Below are 5,558 nucleotides of genomic sequence, written 5' to 3' on the forward strand. Positions count from 1 at the left end.
ATCAAGGAAACTCTGTCCATTGACCATGAGCAATTTCAGTTTCTTTATTTTTATGGTACATCAATTCATATAAACGAGAACACCTCCTCTAAGTTATAAACCACGGAGGAATTTCGACAGCAATAGCTGTTACAGTGATTTTGAAACAGCATTTTGCAGCTTCGCATTCTACTACAGGCTGATGTTGTATAGTAGCCTTCATGGCGGCGTGCCGATAAAAATATTTTTCGCATCTATGGAGGACAGAAGGCTTCTGCGCATGGTATCGGGAGTGATATTTTCACTTCCGAAAACTGACACGCCAACAAACTGTGCCGCGATTACTTTTTATTTAATAATGTGATTGCATTAGGAGTGTCGAAGTGTAAATAGGTCGGTCACTTTTAAGTTAAATGTCCGTATTCACAAAGCGATTCGTACCCTATATCGAACGGTTCATGGTATTCCTAATGCTCTGAGAATACAGTACCGATACTACGACACGAAGGGGCAGTTGCTATAAATTAAATTAAATTTCACTCGGAACACTTGCAAGCCTTACAGAAGCGTTCAGAATTGCATTATCATATTACAATAGTAACTCGCACATGACGATCGACGAGGGCTGGTTGCGCCGCGTCTTTCTAATTTCTTACGCCTTTACTCTTTACCAGTTACGAATCATCTCACGTAGCTATATAGATTATATAAACACACCAGGTAGGCCGCCTGGCATCGCTAAAGGTACCTAAGCAAAGTGCCAGCCAATCTCGCTAGCGAACATAATACGAAAATGGCTAGTCAATTAAGACCAGTTCTTACGAGCAAAACGCTTTGTGTACTCTGCCCCACATGCTATCTTCTTATCAAAATATTTAAATAAGGTGGTACAAACGCCTAAAGCACCTCGTGGCCAGCGATGGTTTCCTACATAGCTCGGCCTGCAGTTGCCTGCGTCTACGTTGTTTGTGAACTTAAGATAAAGTGTAATCAGATATAGTGTACGAGTTAGCGTCAATGTTGGCCTTTCATTATTTACTCCCAGTTGAAGATAAGTCCCCAGTTTCATTGTACTGTCAGAACCGGAAGCACTGCTTGAAGTGTGAGTAAAGAAGCTATTTAGAAGCGGAAAGGCAATCAACACTCAAATCACGACGACTTTGGGGAGCGCAGTAGTCGGTCACTGATCCTTACGGGTGAAGTCCTGGTGCTATTTATACATGTGCCACCATACATACTAGAGCAGTAGCTGCTTCTACCCTATACATATGTTGCACGGACGTCATCGCGGACGCCATCCTTGGGTACCAGCAGGTCGAGAAGAGGCGTAAGAAAGGAACATGACAGCATGACAGCAACAAAAAGCGCGTCTTGCGTTAAACGTCAGAACGATAACAATGATAAACCGGTGAAACATCAACAAAAAGCGCGTCTTGCGTCGAACGTCAGAGCGATTACAATGATAAACCGCTGAAAAACTATCGCCGTGAAAAAGCAAAACAGTTTGCGCGTGAGAATACGTTGCACTGACGTCATCGTAGTCGCCATCTTTGGGTACCAGCGCGGTGAGATATGGCTGCGTGACGCCACATGCACACTATGGATACATTCGTGATAGCGTAACACTATTCGCGCCATGTGTGCAATCTGATTAGATTACAGACGCTTCTCGTAGCTTTCAATTTGGCGACAACGTTCACGAAGTTTCGTATACGCCATGCGTATCTTGCTCGAGAGTGATACCCTGATAACAGCAGCAGTCCGGAAAAGGCGCTCACTAGAAAAACGTAAAATGTACGAGTCCAAGTGCATACAGTGTGAAGGGGCAAAAGAAGATACAAGGGAACGAGACATAAAGAGCGCGTTCCTTGCACATTCTTCGTCCTCTCGCGCTGTATACGCACTTGCGATGTCGCACCAACTGTCCCAAAGAAACGTATGAGCAGAATTCTTGTCAAATTTCTTTCTTTTTTGCATAGGAGCTACATTGTTCTAGCTTGTAGTTGTCTTAAGTTATTGATAGCACGAGTGGGATGGTAGTTCAGCTAGACCCGTTGGTTTCAGTCTAACATTTTTGCCTGGGCAGTAGCCTTCGATACATTTCAACAAAAAAAAAGCAGAAAAAAAAACAATCCAGGGGCGTGTTTGTTCACAAGCCGTTGACTGAACAATGTGGGGTGGTATCGACATTGATCTTCAAGCGGCGTCACCCGTTGCGAGTGGCAGCGTATCTTATGATTTCGCGTGTTGCGCAATGTACGTAAGCGCTTGTTGACCTCGGGCGGAGCAACCGGCTGCTGAAGTAGGTCACCTGCGGAGTGCGAAGTACGTTGTGGTCGAGTTCGATAGGCGAACGAAGTGGCAGTGCTTGTGGTGTAGTGGTTATCACATCCGCCTAACACGCGGAAGGTCCCAGGTTCGATCCCTGGCAGGCACATGTACTTTTTTTTTCTTTCTGACTAATGTTTCTTTTATTTCATGAAAACAGCTTGGTGTAGCTCGAAAGGCGTCTCTCAGCCCTAGCTATATACGGATGTATTGAGCAACGTAATAGGATCTGTCGCGGTAGTCCAGTAGCCATGGCGTTCCGCTGCTGAGGTCGTGGGGTCGATCCCCTCCGCGGCAGCCGCATTTCGATAGAGACGAAGTGCGAAAACGTTCGTGTAGTTAGATTCAGATGAACGTTAAAGAATTCGCAGGCGGTCAAAATTAATCCGGAGTCACCTACCACGGCGTGCCTCATAATCAGATCGTGGTTTTTGCAACATATAACCCCAGATTTTTTTATTAATATTATTTTACACGGGAAGCAGCGATCGCCAAAGCCTTTCTGGAATAAGGAAGCCGTCCTCCATATGCGAAGAAAGAAATATTTCAGGCTGTTTCTCAAAATAAATATTCCTCTCTCTTTACGCGTAATAAGAGGAAACGTACTACTATGACGTTCGACACCTCAGTCGCTACTTGTCAACTTCACGATGTCCGTAAGCAGCAAACCTTTTTGTACGTTCTCCGTCGACGTAATGACCGGTGAATAATGAAATAAAGTGGCGGAATATTGTAGTTATACGCTTTTATTGCTTTCTTACAAACAACGTGTTAATGCGATAACCGGTCTGACGGCGTTAAGTACACGGAAACGGTCCGTACACCGACAGCGTGTGCTGTGCGACCTGAAAGTTAGCTGCGCCTTCCTATTTTTAGTACGTGCAAACCTTCTTCTTGTGCATTTTGGCAGTCGTTCATTCTCATTAGACGCAGCACATGCGTCTGCACCGGATGGAGACGAGTGCAAACGAGGTGCAACCTTGGTCGAGGTTCGCGGAGCGAATAAATTTAATTCCTCAGATATGCGTTCCACAACTGTATCTTGATTGATGTAATTTGCATACGCCAGCAATAAGAGAGAGTAAAAAAAAGTTTACGTAGGCAAGCAGGCAGCTTAAGCTGAGGAGCCTATGCTTTTCTACGCTATAGGTATAACAAGGGAGAATAAGGGACAAAGGAAGGTCATGAAATGACCGCTAATAATTAGAAAAGAGTACTCGCGGTTTGGTAGCCGGTACTTCTATATACCTAAAACGTGGTTCTCTGAGGATAGATCTTTTTAGGCACTTGGGAGCGGCCCGCTACGTGCTGACGCGCGTTCCGAAGGACCTTAATAAAGTTTTACCATACCATACAGTGTATATTCTCTTTTCGAATGAAGTTTAATCCGAAAACCCTATTTCTCTATCAATTGCTATAATGTAGGTCCCTAGCAAGCACATCCGCAACAAATTAACCGTGTGATCAGAAGTACCTGTCAGAGTTGTACCAGCTTCACACTTTGACGCAGTCCAATTCAGAATTCAGCCAAATGTAGGGGGTCGTTTCGGTTTTGCTCATTTCTTTCGGCATGTACATAGTCGTGAACCTTGGAACTAATGACAAGAGAGAAAGAGAAGTCATAAGAGAAATGCAAGGAGGCTAACCAGGCTGAGCACGGTGGACCACCCCCCAATGAGGAGAAGGGAATTGAAAGATGAGAAAGAAGAGAGAAGTCCACACTTTGTATACTGGTACACACACAATCAAGGGTTCGTCGTTGAATCATTCACAAGCGGTCATAACGGACAAAGTAAGAGAGGTGCCGTACGCAGCAGTCGACAGGCTGTATTTTCTTTTTCTGAAATTTCTTTAGTTAGGTCTGCTTGAAATGTAGTGGTTATCGCAAGCACCTAACAAGCTAGAGTATCTGGGTTAGATGCATGACAACCTGTGCCAGTTGCTGCTTCACCGGCACCATATTCCTGCACAACGTTTCCAAAAGGTACCCAACTTCTCATACCACAGAGGTAGCTGCCGCAACTTTAGCGGTCGAGTTCATTCTTCTAATATTTTTGCCACGGATAAAAATTTATACTTTGAAACAGCGCTCTCGCTGAATTGTGACCTCTTCCATATTGACAGGAATGCATTGGGAATAATATGTCGCTAGTATTTCATTTAGATGTAGTATCGCTTACATGTCCCATGGTAATAATTTCCTTTCAAAGGCTATTTTCCAAAAAGCGTGGGACCATCACCAGGGTCGATCTACATAGGCTGGAAAACCAAAACCTGTAACACTTAAAAAAAAAGCTACGCGATAACGTTTTTTCGAGAATGTTTTAATCATTATACCGCCAAATAAAGTACCAATTCCGTTCGAGATTATTTTGCCCTACTAAAAGAGCAAACATTATTTTTTTTCTATTTTACAATGTTAGTTGGTCCTTGGTGACCCCAACCAACCAGTGCTCCTGGCAAAAGAGATGGCCGACCTTTACAAACATCTATGCAGCTATTATGTCGTGCGTAATGAGCGCGGCGGTACTGTCCGAGTTTGATTAATTTCTTTGCGTGTTTGTTTAAGACGTGCTGTGCGCTGCACTTCAGATTCGCCGGAGCTACCGCAATGATGTTTACTGGTAAAATATTTCAGTGCAGACTGTTCTTCATCGTGCGTGATCACGCTGCTGCATCCGGCCTCCTCTATTCTGCCGTGACGATGAATGTCGAGAGCTACGGAAAGAAACGTCGGGTTACGTTCATTCACTTTTCGTAACACAGGCTCTGAGCGCACAACAGACAGTAAAATTGATAGCATAATTCAAGTACGGCACTGCACAGTAGAGAAAGACACTACATAAACATCATCAGAGGCTATAAACCGCTTCACAGTCTGTGTTTGTGTTGTGTCTTTCTTAACTCTGAAGCGCCGTATTCAACGCAATTCCAACTATATCCCCAACGCAAGCTCTAATCAATATTGATAGTTCAAAATGCTTTCTAAATGATAATATTCTGCAACATTGCCTTGTTTGATAACTGTTGGATATGAATTCATGGTGTCTCCAGGAATTGTGAGTGCTTCAAGGATTCTGTCAAAAGGTATGGCATATACAGCTATACTGTGACGGTGTGTTGGTCATACTAATTTATTCCATCGAAACAATTTTTTTTCTTTGGTCGTGTATATCAGGTGCATAATTCCAGACGAATAAACGTAAAGTGGATTTTGAATCCTCTCTGACCGTTCTTCCCAACCCTTTCCC

General features: G+C 43.8%; 1 non-coding gene across 1 annotated transcript; it reads left to right on the plus strand.

The window, feature by feature from the left end:
* The first annotated feature begins 2,343 nt into the window (after positions 1 to 2,343).
* Trnav-aac (transfer RNA valine (anticodon AAC)) lies at positions 2,344 to 2,416 on the plus strand. The gene has a single exon. It is a non-coding gene; the product is annotated as a tRNA-Val (tRNA).
* Positions 2,417 to 5,558: the final 3,142 nt, after the last annotated feature.

Source organism: Dermacentor silvarum, chromosome 4 (genome assembly GCF_013339745.2).
Source record: "Dermacentor silvarum isolate Dsil-2018 chromosome 4, BIME_Dsil_1.4, whole genome shotgun sequence".
NCBI lineage: Eukaryota > Metazoa > Arthropoda > Arachnida > Ixodida > Ixodidae > Dermacentor > Dermacentor silvarum.